This window comes from Lichenostomus cassidix, chromosome 3 (assembly GCF_008360975.1).
Source record: "Lichenostomus cassidix isolate B80296 chromosome 3, HeHo_3.0, whole genome shotgun sequence".
Taxonomy (NCBI): Eukaryota; Metazoa; Chordata; class Aves; order Passeriformes; family Meliphagidae; genus Lichenostomus; species Lichenostomus cassidix.
The window spans coordinates 103341204-103353632 of record NC_139483.1 but is presented as its reverse complement, the minus strand read 5'-3'; the positions used below and the strand labels follow the sequence as shown (position 1 = coordinate 103353632).

General features: G+C 44.9%; 1 long non-coding RNA gene across 1 annotated transcript; it reads right to left on the bottom strand.

Moving 5' to 3' along the window:
* Positions 1-260: 260 nt before the first annotated feature.
* LOC146440342 (uncharacterized) lies at positions 261-6596 on the bottom strand. The gene is made up of 3 exons (XR_014851407.1): positions 6526-6596; positions 696-755; positions 261-536 (listed from the first exon to the last, which is right to left on the bottom strand). It is a non-coding gene; the product is annotated as an uncharacterized LOC146440342 (long non-coding RNA).
* Between the last annotated feature and the right edge of the window lie 5833 nt (positions 6597-12429).

Here is a 12429-nt window from a genome sequence, read left to right as displayed (position 1 = left end):
TCAGCTTTCAGATGTGCCTCAATTTTTTCTCTAACACCAAAAGATTTAATTAATATGGGTTATCATTTTTCATGGTGCTTCTCATTTGTGCAAAAATTGGTCTGAAGACCAATTTTCAAGAGCTCCTTGTCTTTAGGAATTTTGCCTGTGATATATATAAGCACTCTTCCTACCAATATTTTTTATTCTGTTTTAAAACTTCAGGAATAAAATTTAACCATTAGAAACAAAAGCAAGCTTCCTTAATTGAAAACCAGTGTTTTTACATGGAAGAGAAGGCATACAGATAAAATTTCTCAGTAATGTATTATCAAAGAACAAAACTTTATGCTATAAAGAAGCAGTTGTAATGACATGTCAAGATTTCTAGATTCCCCTCAGATTCTCACATCCCATTTCTACTACTTTTTATGTTGCTGTTGAACTGAAACATTGAATCCTTGGGTTTGAGTTTTATTTTTATTTCTGTCTGTCCTCAATGTCTGGGTCAGACTTGCTTCTCATTTATGCCGCTGTGTGGAGAAGTCTCTCAGAAACTGCTGAGACAAAGCAAAAAAAAAGTGAAGAATCAGGTGTCCCAGCTGCATGAAATTAACTCAGGTGTTATTTCCCCATATTCTGTTCATGGCCATGCTATACTTTCACTGCTAAAACTGTGGTCAGAATTTGATAGATTTAGCATACATAGTACATACCCACAGCAATAGATCATAGTGACAGTGATATTTCTGTCTTGCAGACAGGAGAGAGGGCTACTGAAAGATGAAAAATGAGAAATTTTGTATCAAAATAATGAAACAGTTTACAAACAAGCAGATTTTTCTGAGCAAAAAGTAAACATAAAACAGTGTCCTTCCACTATGAAACCTAGATGAAAAAAAGGATTCGATTTTTCCATTATATTGACAACCAGTGTTCCACCCAGACTGAGAATTTACAAAAGGATGCTGGTGCTTTGGTGGGTGCAGTTGGCAACTGACTCTGGTATGGATGAGAAGAGTCATGTGCTGACATCAAAGGACCAGCAAAAGTTCACTCAGGAAGCCCTTTGGTTTCAGCATTGCTTGATCTTGCAATTCTGTCCCCAATGATTTTCATAATCACCAAATAGCAAATGAAAAACTTAATCCTTCAAACAGCACAAATCCACTGGAGGGAAATCAATTTAGAGAAATCTCTATGGAGGTAAATGAGCCATCCTCTTCCTGCATGGTTTGTGAAAAGACCTGGAGGCACTGACAAAAAATACCTTTATGCTTCAGGGAGGATAAGAGGAAAGGTCAGGGCAGCAAACACCAGAAACCATAGTTCTGTTGCAGAAGAAACACCAACAGCATCCAAGCATCAAACAAAGCATTTGCAATTACAGGCAGTGAAGGCAGCAGAGGAGGACCTGAACACCCCCAAGACATTTGGTAGGATTCACTTCTATTATTTGGCATATCTATGACATAAAAGTCTCTTCCTGGGCCAGCTACTGCAGCTTCCTCCTGTGGCCATCCACAGTGCTTCTACACCATCCCAGCTGCTTGTTCTCAGCATTATTTCAACCTGGGCCACCCAGGGCTCTCCCAAAGGCCTGGTGGGCTCAGGGCAGGGCAGTAGCAGTCACCTGGGGGCTACCTTACGACTTCTGAGGGCAAGAGCATTTTGTGCCATTCTTTGCCCCTCATCTTCAGGGCCAAGGAATGATCTCTTGCATTTTAGTTTTCTAGTGCAGACATAGCCTGGATATCTGCATCAGTGCCAGTCATTTCAGGTTCCCTTCACAGACAAGGGAAAGAAACAGGCATTTTCAGGGTGCAATCAGAGCAGTTGCAGACATTAAGATAAGGGAAAATGCATCCTGAAGTACCTGTATTTCTCCATTGACTAAAAAAACACTCTAGCTCATAGGCAGAAATTTACAGCGTGAACATCTGGAGTTGGTTGGGCAAATCCCACCTTTCCTGTAAAAATATTCACAAACTTTTTCCATAAAGACACTGTGAGTGAGGACTGCACCTCTAGCACACTCACAGACAAAGATATTTTCCCTTATTTGTTTACCAAATATTTTAAGTAGAAATTTACTTCTCTAATGAATAAAATGAGGACTTATTATGGAAGTGCATAGTTAAATACAATGCCTAATTTAGAGCTAATGCAAAGTTAGCCAAATAAATGGAAATGGTTTTTTGGTTAGCATAATGGGCTGCATAAAATTGTTGCAAATGTTACTTACTATGAAATAGAGCAAGTTCTCAAAAACTGTATTTGTAAGGCAGTCTCTGTCTGACAGACAGGTGACCTACTGCATGTTTTGCATCTGACATGAAGATGCAGTGACACAATGAAAACTGTCTGATCCAATATGAAACCTTCCTGTAAAAAGGTAACTTATTGAAATGATACAAGCGTGATTGAATCAGTTCACTGAATTTTTAGTAGATCAGCATTTTGCATGTTTGACTACATTGATTCTGGAGACACACACATTCTGCTTTTCTGTGTTCCCTGGGATGCTCTCGTTGAAACTCTCAATGGTTCAATGAGGGGGAAATTAGACTAAAAAATTTTTCAAAATGCCTTCCTTAATCCCATTTAAAATATACAAAATGACATGAAATTCAGCCTGAAGCACAAATGTAAAACTTGAGTGCTGTAGATAACTGGGTTTAAATAGGTGTAGCTAAGCTAATGCTGCCCTACATTTTATCACTTTCACACCTTTCTTCATCACAGTCAGTAGTTTAAGAATTCCTGTGGCTGAAGTCTGAGTCTGGACATGATTTAGTGTTGATTCAGGGAATGACAGTGTTTTGTAACTTGAACCTTCCTCTGATGAAAAATTTTCTGTAAAAGTCCTTTTGTGAGGTGAGAAAGTACCACACTATGCAGCTCGTGAACCAGTGTGGGGATGGATTTGATCACCTTGACAACAGTCTGCCTTGTGAGGAACAGAGCTGGGAAGGGATGCTCCCCTTGCTTCCAGCAGCCAGGAAGAGCATGGTGTTGGTGACTGTGAACCACATCCTCCCCTGGCACAGCCTGGGCTTTGTTCTGGGGCAACCTGCCCTGTGTTGTGGCTCTATTCCAGCACAGCAGACCCATCAGCAAGTGCCCCTGGCCATGTGTTCCTGAGCATGGGGCATCAATGGCAGATGGAAAGACGTCTGGACTCCCGGATGGCCTCATGGATGTCCCTGTTAGGTGGTGCTGGATTCCCCTCTGGCACCAGCAGTGACTGTGTGTCTTGTTTTCTTTCCAAAGGCAGGAAATTTCCTACGTCGGGATTCTCTTGGACAGGATGGGTGATTCACTCTGTGCTCCGCTGCCCCTTCCTCAGGCTACAGCTGGGGAGTTTAAATAGAAAATTGTCTCAGACAGACTGAACACTGGGGAAACCCTTTTATGACCCAGAATATGCTCTCCACGCAGTATTTGTTTCATTGTCAGGGGCCCAGACTTCCTGAGCTCCATCCCCTCTTCCCGGCCGACCTCTGGCTGCCGGACATCAACAGTGTTTCCTTGCATGCCTGGGATGCTTGAAATCGTTGGGGCTTAACAGGGAAACAGACAGGATTCAGGGAAACAAGGGGCAGATTCAGTTTTCTTTCTGATGAGAGGAATTTGCTGCCGGACACCACTTTGTTATGCACAAGCTGTGTTTATTCCCCATTTTGCCGGAGCTCACTTGACCACTCTGGCTGCCGCAGTCACTGAAGCAGATGTTTCCTGCCCAGATCTGCACTGTAAGAACCGATGAGGTAGAAGATATCCAGTTAAAAATGTGATTGCTTAATTTTGAACTGTGTCTGGTAGCAAGAGATCACAGAGGTAGCAGTACAAATGCTGCCCAGTGGGTGTGAACACCACTGGTGTGGGCACAGAGCTGGACAGGGAATGCAGCCTGGTGTGTTCCCTCCAGCACGAAGAGCCCCCAGGCTTTTTGTTGAGCCTTGGGTAGGATCTGCTGCACTCCCACAGTGAGGGTCTCTCTTCTATAGTGAATTAGACTGATGTTTTCCTACACAGCTTACTGGTTATTTAGGTTAAGTCTGATTTAGGGAATAAATAAGACCAGGGCACAGGCCTGGAGGCTTCCATATCAATAGAATATTAGTGCCATTGCCAGCATGGTTTTTGCCCTCAGACCATCAAACACTCTCACAAGCAAGTGCTGCACAGGGTATGAAATATGGACTATTCCCACCAGGCAGTTTCTCTGTGTCTACCCTACCTAAGGATGCCTCATGGTGTCCCACTCTGCATGATGGAGTGCAGAGCACACCTGACTGGAGAGAGGATTGGAGATTTGAAACCTGCACAGGGAGCAGTCGTGGCACAAACTTGGGGAGGTGCTGATGACAACTGACTTCTGTCAGAAATGATCAACATCAGTGCTTTAGAAGTGAGAAACAGATTGGAATTGGCACCCAGTTGGCTGCCATGTCCTGGGAGCAATTTGTCTGGCCAGCAGCGGGTAGGCAGAACACAGCCAGACAAGAGGGTTCAATTGCACTTGTGTTAAGTGTGTCTTCCATAAATACAGATTTCTAACACAATAGCATGCAGCTGAAAACCAGTCTCTGGGGTGAAACAGCCTGGCCTGCCTCTAACTCTGCATGTTCTGCAACTTTAGTGACTCCTATAACTGAAACAATGAAAGCCCAGTTATGGGTCAAAGGACAAATACGTATGCAAAATCCAGGCACTGATCCAGACTAGCAAATGGTCTGCAATGATACTTCCAAAAGAAGGTTTCTCAGAGCTAACTGGGCAGAGTAGACTCCCTGGACTGGGGAGACTCAGACATAGGTCTAGCTAAGGCTCTGTCACTGGGAAGGGGTTTCTTGGAGCCTGCTGGACCTCAGTCCCAGAGAAACACACTTAGAGTGTGTAAAATGAGCTGCTATTCTCCTTTTCCAGCTAGCTTTGCTAAAAGAAGTCTAGTCTCTTAGATTAATTGAGCAAAATCCTCTACCTATCACAGGTGCAGCAATGCTCTTGCTCCCACACAGGCTGACCCCTGCCTGCACCCTTCAGAGGACAGTGAAACCAGCCTAAACTGCTTATAGCAGCCTGAGAGACTTTCCTTCCTCCCCTTATAGTTCCTGCTTTGCCCATAGCACCTGGCAGAAACATAGCAACCACTGTTTGGTCAAACCTGCCCAAACCGACATGTTTACTGTCTTGCTGGCCTTACTTCACCTCCAGGAAGGATGCCCTGAACCACCAGACCCCTGCCTCCACCTTGTCACTCTCCCAAGAAGGGAAGAGCAAGCAGCAGGTCGAGTCTAATAGCAAGGAAGACAGAAAAACATGCTGAAACAGCCTGGTTCTCTCACGCTGTCACCAGTAACAAGAGGAGAGGTGTGGGAAGACTGCAGCATTTCTGTTAACTAAGCAGGACAAAACAGAGCAGATTTCTGTGTGGGAGCCACTTTTCTCTGCTTTGGAAATGGTTTTTTAATGTGCCCTGCCTGATCCATGCCCTGATTTTCCTCCTATTGCCCTTCTCCTTCCTATCTCCCTTTTCCACTTTCCTCTTCCACCACTGGTGAAAGTAGCATGGAATAGGCTGATATGTGTGGGTCTCCCATGGTTTGTTTTGCCTGAAGTGTCATCCTCCTTTTATCAGTTCATCACAGACATGTCGGCTCTGACTCATCAGCACAGACCCATCAGTCAGTGACAGCGCCTTGGGAGCTCACACTCAGGTACTGCCAAGGAAGAATGAGCATTAGCTCTGTTAATCACAATTTCGAAACAAACCATTGGGCAAGAGATGATCGAGACAATATTTTCCATGCAAGCAATGTTTTCCACCATCAGTTTCTCAGATAAAAAGCAGGAATTGCTTTCAAACAGATTGTAGGGCACAGGTCAACAAAAATGAGCTGTTTATAATTTCTGCTGTCAAAACAGTGTATCTACGTAGATCTCAAACAGCCTTGCAATCCATGGTTATCTTTCCTGTGTTTGTTTTCCAGCTGAGACCTTAAATAGCTTCTTATATCGTACCACTGCACAGTGCACATGTTCCAGGTTCTGAGTGCTCTGTTTGGCGATCAAACCCATGTGTCTCTGTGCCACCACTCTCCCTGGCCACTGTATTACACACTGGGGTGTTTACAGGCCCAGAGAAGAAAGTCTTGCCCCCGGCAACATTCAGTAGCATCTGCCTTCAAAGCATCATCAGTGACGCTGGTACTAAGCCAAAGATATCTGTAGTAGGTCTAATGGGTCGCTACTACTAATTTGCAAAGAAAAGGTATATCTGTTTGTAAAATACATTCATGTTTTGGCAGGGTCATTTTACAGGGATAGTTGGCATAGCTCAAATTTCATTTGTCCCAATGAGACCAGGGTATTCTGGGAGAGGTGGCCATACAAGGAGGACACTAACAGGGATCTTGGGAGACCAATCTGTAACTTCCATTTGCCTCAGACTGCCACAGGCTGTCCCTTAATCTCCTTCCCTGAATCTTCCCAGCTCGTAAATAAGCATAACAATAATGTTATCTCCCACTTTCTACTTACCTTGTCTGTGTAGACTGCAGGCAGGCTAATGCTATGTATTTCCTCATGGCAAACACAAAAGGAGTGGTGCATTAGTGCCCTAGGAGAGGCTATAATGGAAGCAAATATGAATAACCTTGTGACCTGGGAAACTTGAGATATGCAGGTTTAGGCAGTCAGGCAGGGGATAGCAGTAACCCAGCCTGCAACAGCATTCCCCTCCTTAAAATCAGTCTCTCCTCCACAACTCCAGGTACCCATCCTGATTCCTCTTTGATCTCATGCAGTTAATTTTCCATTCATAATTTATTTTCTATCTTGATTTCAACTTCATTTTGGAAACCAGACTTGATACAACTGTGAAATATATGAGGACAACTTCTCTGCTGCCATATACCTGACTCTGCTGAATTGAAGCAGACTTTACCTTCATACACCAGCCAAATCAATGGCCCCTAACTAACATCAACATGTATTAATTTCTGCACAAGGAATGCTTACAGCAAGTTTCAATGTGGTGAAAAGCAAATATTGATCTATTTGCTTGAAAGTTAGATTAGGCTATGTCCACAGGCAAATATTCCTGTTAGGAAGTAGAGAAAAGGTTGTTTACCCTTCCCCCTTCTCAAAGGCAGCCAAATCAAATAAAAACAAAGATCTGTTTGATACCTAGTGAGTTTTTAATTAAGAAGGTACCAAACTTGAGGGAAATAGATGCCCTGGGGAGCTGTCAATTGACTTTTGGTTGTTTTGTGTCAAGGAGCCACAAAGGCTCATAAGGGCAGCCACCCACTACTGCCTCTGCCCCTGCTGAGTTGGGAGAAAGTGCTCCTGAGGGAAATAAGATCAAATCTCTTCATGATCAGGGGCAAAGGTACTCAAAAACATCAGTCTGGGCACAACCATTTGACATTTTAGTTTTCAATTTGTACTTCAGCTCTGCTGCTTCAAGGCAGCCACTCCCAGCACTGACATTTCCCTGTTATGTCTCACATGGAATGAAGACAGGGCCAGAGGAGAAGGAACCCCTCACTCAGCATCACCAGCATTTCTGTCTCTGTGGCAGTCTCCTGCCAGCACCCAGAAACCCACATCAAGGCCACCTCGAATCTGTCACAAGATAGGTTGCAGGGACGTCAAGTTGCATCAGAGGAGGTTTAGATTTGTTATTAGGAAAAATTTCACAGAAAGGGTAGTCAAGCATTGGAACAGGCTGTCCAGGGAAGTGGTGGAGTCATCATCCCTGAAGGTATTTGAAAACCATGCAGATGTGTCACTGAGGGACATGGTTTAGTGGGGGACTTGTCAGTGCTGGTTAATGGTTGGACTTGGGGATCTTAGAGGTCTTTTTCAACCTGAATGATTCCATGATTCTGTGACTTATGCAGGGTGGAGGGAGAGCTGTGAGCTGCTGGATGCATCTCTGTGACTAATCCATTGTGTCTGCACAGTGCAAGATCAGCTCCATGTGAACCTGATGACCTCTTGAAGTGCTCCAAGGATTACTGAGTGAAAGGTTGCTCAGGAGCTTGCCAAACATTAAAACTGGCCAGGGAAAAGCTACCTATTGTTTGTGCTCTGTGCTGATTTTGCACTGCTGCTCATTTCCAGCCCATTTTAAGGTCTCTTCACTCCTGAAGCCACATGCCTTTATTCTCACCTGCATTGGACTGGGGAGATACCAGCCTCTTGGCCTCCTGAGGAGGTGGTTCCCAGTTCCCAATGGCTTCAGGAAATGTCTCCATCATGCCCACAGGCCACAGGGAGCACTCTCTCTCCACTTCTGTCCCTCATGGCAGCAGCCCAGTGATGGACAGGCAGGCACACCTCAAAACCTCCTCAGGCAAGTTACCCATCAGGGGTGATTTCATACCACTTGACAGGGATGAAAAGCTGATTCAGGATCTTAAAATGAAGTCCCAGGGAATGGAATTAGTTCAAATAGGTTGCTAAATATCTCAGCAGCCTTCAGCTAGCAACAGCAGGTAGCAGGGCACTCTTTTGAACATCTTCCATATGATAAGAACAATCCTCTTGCTTTTGCTCTGCTTACTTTCCTTTGCAATAAGGATGAAATCTAGCAAAACTGGAGGCAAATTCACAGCTTCAGTTTAGTTATATAGGGAGGAAAAATTCAGCTTTATGTCATCTTCTCACTCCAGAACCCAGACACAAGTGTAGTCAGAGGTTTGCTATTCAACACTACCCCAAGGCTGCTCTACAGCCACCTGGGCTGGTTCCAGAGGGACTGGTTCCCAAGATTAAAAGCTAGTTAAAATGCAAGCAATTATATTTCAATTATTGAGAAAGCATCTGAAGAATGTTTCATCTTCTTATATCTGTGCAAGGAGTGTGGTGTCTTGTTTTAGCCTATCAGTGTTCTAGTGAGGATCAGGTTTTGCTTTGTGCAGCACCCAGCACATGGATCTCACCTGAGGAAGAAACAATTGGGCATAACCTGAATAAGCCTCATCTTTAATCATGTGTTTCCTCTGGTTGCTCCATCTCTGCCTGTGGAGAGAGGCACTTGATATAGGGATAGACTGGATAAGCAAAGGGTTATTTCTTTCATCATTATATCAGGAAAGATCACAATTTCTCTGTGGAGGCTGGCTCAGTGAGTGCTCTTTTTTCCCTCATCTCCCAGACCACATATTATTTTATAAGTTCACATTAAAAAAGGTTAATGGGAGAAGCAAGCACTGACAGTCATTTTCACTCCCCTGGAATGATTCACTGCATTCCTGTACTTCAGCTCAGTGTAAAGCTCCATATAAGAGTAATACCTGCACAACATAACTTCAAAATCTTTTATTTTCTTTTTCATTTTGAGCAAAACTTCTTCTTCTTCTTGTTTTTTTTTTTTTGTTGTTGACTCTTCTTTGGTTGAACTTTGACTTGAATAAACAGCAACATCTGGAATTCAGCAAAACACACCATAAAGGGAATAATATGTCCACAGCAGTTTTGCTGGAAAGGACAAACCCATTTATTACTCAAATGAAAAGTTACGATTGCTAAATGTCAGATGAAATTAGGAAAAAAATTGAATCCTCTGTGTGTGTCCTTTGTGTCCTTGCCAGCTCAGTGCGTGTGGAAAGCAGTCCCTCTGTTATCACTGATCTGTCTTTCTGCTTTTTTCTGTTGCTGAAAGCCTGTGAGGACTTTCCTGCTGCAGACACACTGGGTCAATCTTTTACCTTTACACCAGGGCAGAGCTGCAGCTTTTTCCACTCAAATATGGAAAATACATCAGAGTGGTTGTGATCAAATCAAGTTGCATTCTTGTGGCCCCTTAATCAGCCACTCCAGGGAATCCCTGGGGATGCTGGGAACAGCTGAGGACAGTGGGGTTATGGGGGGATGAAGGCACTGAGCACCTCAGGAAGGGAATGGTGTCATCTCCCTCTCTCTCCCTCCTCCCAGCTGAGCAGCCACAGATGCTCTGTGATGGTGATGGCACAGAGCACCTGAGCCCCAGGCACAGTGCACAGACCAAATCCATCTCCCTTTGCTTTGTTTTCCCGTGGGTAGCTCCTGGTTTCTGGCACAAGCTCACTTTCTTCAGAGCACATGTTGAGGTCATGAAGTCGCAGCTCCCATAAATCAGCAGAAGCCAAACACAGTAATCCAGGAACAGAAGGAGGTATTCAGCTAGTTGGGCAATTTTAACTTAGAAGACAAGTCCAAGGGTTGAAACACTGCCAGCCTGGAGAAGAAACATCACTCTCTGTTCCTTTTCATTTTGTACCAGGAGACATTTGGGATCTTTGCAGCACAAAATCAAAATTAGGAGGTGAGAGAGAGAGAGATCAGATTTATTTGCACAAGACTGGTGTGGGCCCTGCTTCCACCCCTGCTTCTTCCAAACATCTCATATAGGATCTCAGATATATTTCTGATGGCCAGACCCAGCTAGAAGCAAGACCCCCTCAACCTTAGTGACACCACTGTGTCTGGGGTCAGGCAGGTAACTTTTAAGCATGTGACTTACACCCATTAGTTCAGAGCTGGGTATCCCTGGCTCCATCTCAGCTAGAATGGTCAGCATTGCATGCTATTGAACAGGGAGGGCATGGTTTTTGGCCCAGACCACACTGCAGGTAGTGCTGCCCTCCTTGAAGGCACCATGTCTGCACCCACAGCCCAGGTCTGAGCTACTGGGGTGATGCCTGTGGCTTCTGCTGCCTTTTGCATATCTTTTCACAGCAGTGGTGATGTACAGAGTCTAGTATCACCTGTGAAATCAAAAGCTAAACGGATTCCAGCCAAGGTAATGTATTAGTAGGTAGCATTTTGGGTAAGCAGCATAATAGTTTATGTAAATAAGTGAGAGGTTTTTCTTGTTTATTCTGCTTCCCCGTGAAGAAAGCAGAGGTTACATCCATACTAGCAAACTCATCCTGAAGGTCAAGGTTTGCAGGTTTAAGCCCCAAAACTTGATCACAGGTGCTGCTAAGTTGGCAGCACTGACATAGCTCAGTTTAGGGCTGGGCCACCAGCACAGCCCTTCCAATCCCAGGGAATAGTCTAGGATGTAACAGGGACTACAGGCTGTTCCCAGCTGGCTGTTTGGACATGGGCAGCCTGACTAAAGATGTGGAGAGGCCATTAATGGGCAGAAAACCTGCCTAAGGCCAGGGGACACCTTCTGGACATTTAAATTCCCCTATATGTGAGGATATACCCCAAAAGTGTGTGTGTCTGTCCTTGGGATAACTGTGACCTAAGCGCAGCTCTGCAGGGCAGAAGTGACAAATTCACACAGGCCCAGATTAGACTAGGAAAAAAAGCAACACCTTAGACTGTAGGTTAAGTAAAGTGACATCAAGTATCATGTAACCCTCATTGTGAGCAGGAACTGCTTAATGGTGTGAGTTACACATTGGTTAACCAAAACAATCCCATCTCCATGGAGCATGGAATATTATTTTAGCTACCACAATTACCCATGGCTGTGCTTGTTTAAGTTATCACTTCCTGCTGCTGGCACAGGTTCAGGCTCAGCAGAGAGTGCTAGGGACCCTCCCTTCCCTGGCAGGTGGGGGGGCCCATGCCGGGGGCATCCCCACCTGCCACCAGCTCCTGGGAATGAGTGCCTGGGAAAACAGCTTGGTTTCCTCTGGCAAATTATAGCTCACATCCCTCCAGCTGCACAGGACAGGTAGTCAAAACAGCAGCACACGTTTTCGGCTGCCTGCCTGCTCAGGGGAGGGCTCTGAGCTGGGCAGTGCCTCTGTCCTGGATGGCTCTCACTGAGCCACCCCTGCCCCTCATATCCCACAGCACACTGGGACCTTCTCTTGCCCATTCCACCTCCCAGGTGTGTCCTTCTCACCAGCAGCACTCACTCAGCATTCCACCACCCATGTGTGACTTCTCTGTCAGCAGCAACTCTGCCCCTGCTACCAGTGGGGCAAACCAGGGCACTTGGGGCCTGAGCTTCAGCCTGGGCTGAAGCCTGCTGGGGAAGCACACACACCCCAGCCCCCACCTCTCACTTCTTCTGCTTTGACAGATTTCCAGGACTATTGCTGTTGTAGACTGGGGATGATCCTGGATTTTTGGCAGCATTTCAGTCGGGGGAGTTGTTTCGCAGCCAGCTCGAATGATGGGATATGTGTACAGTACCAGGAAAATGTAAGATTTTTATAAAATCCCTACATATGAAGACAAGGTTTTACAACTAGAAGCATGGAAATGAGGTAGCTGACTGCTGTGTGCTCCCATTCTCTAATTTCAGGAATCCTGCTCCTTGCTAAGAAAAAGGAACACATATTTTAGATTTCACTTTAAACTAAAATAGACCCAGGATATAAGTGGGAGCTTGGTTTGCTCTCAATGTCCTTCAGAAAACAAATCCATGAGATTCCAGTAAGAAGTGATGAGGCAGACCTTCAATTTCCAATAATAAATGCGTAGTCC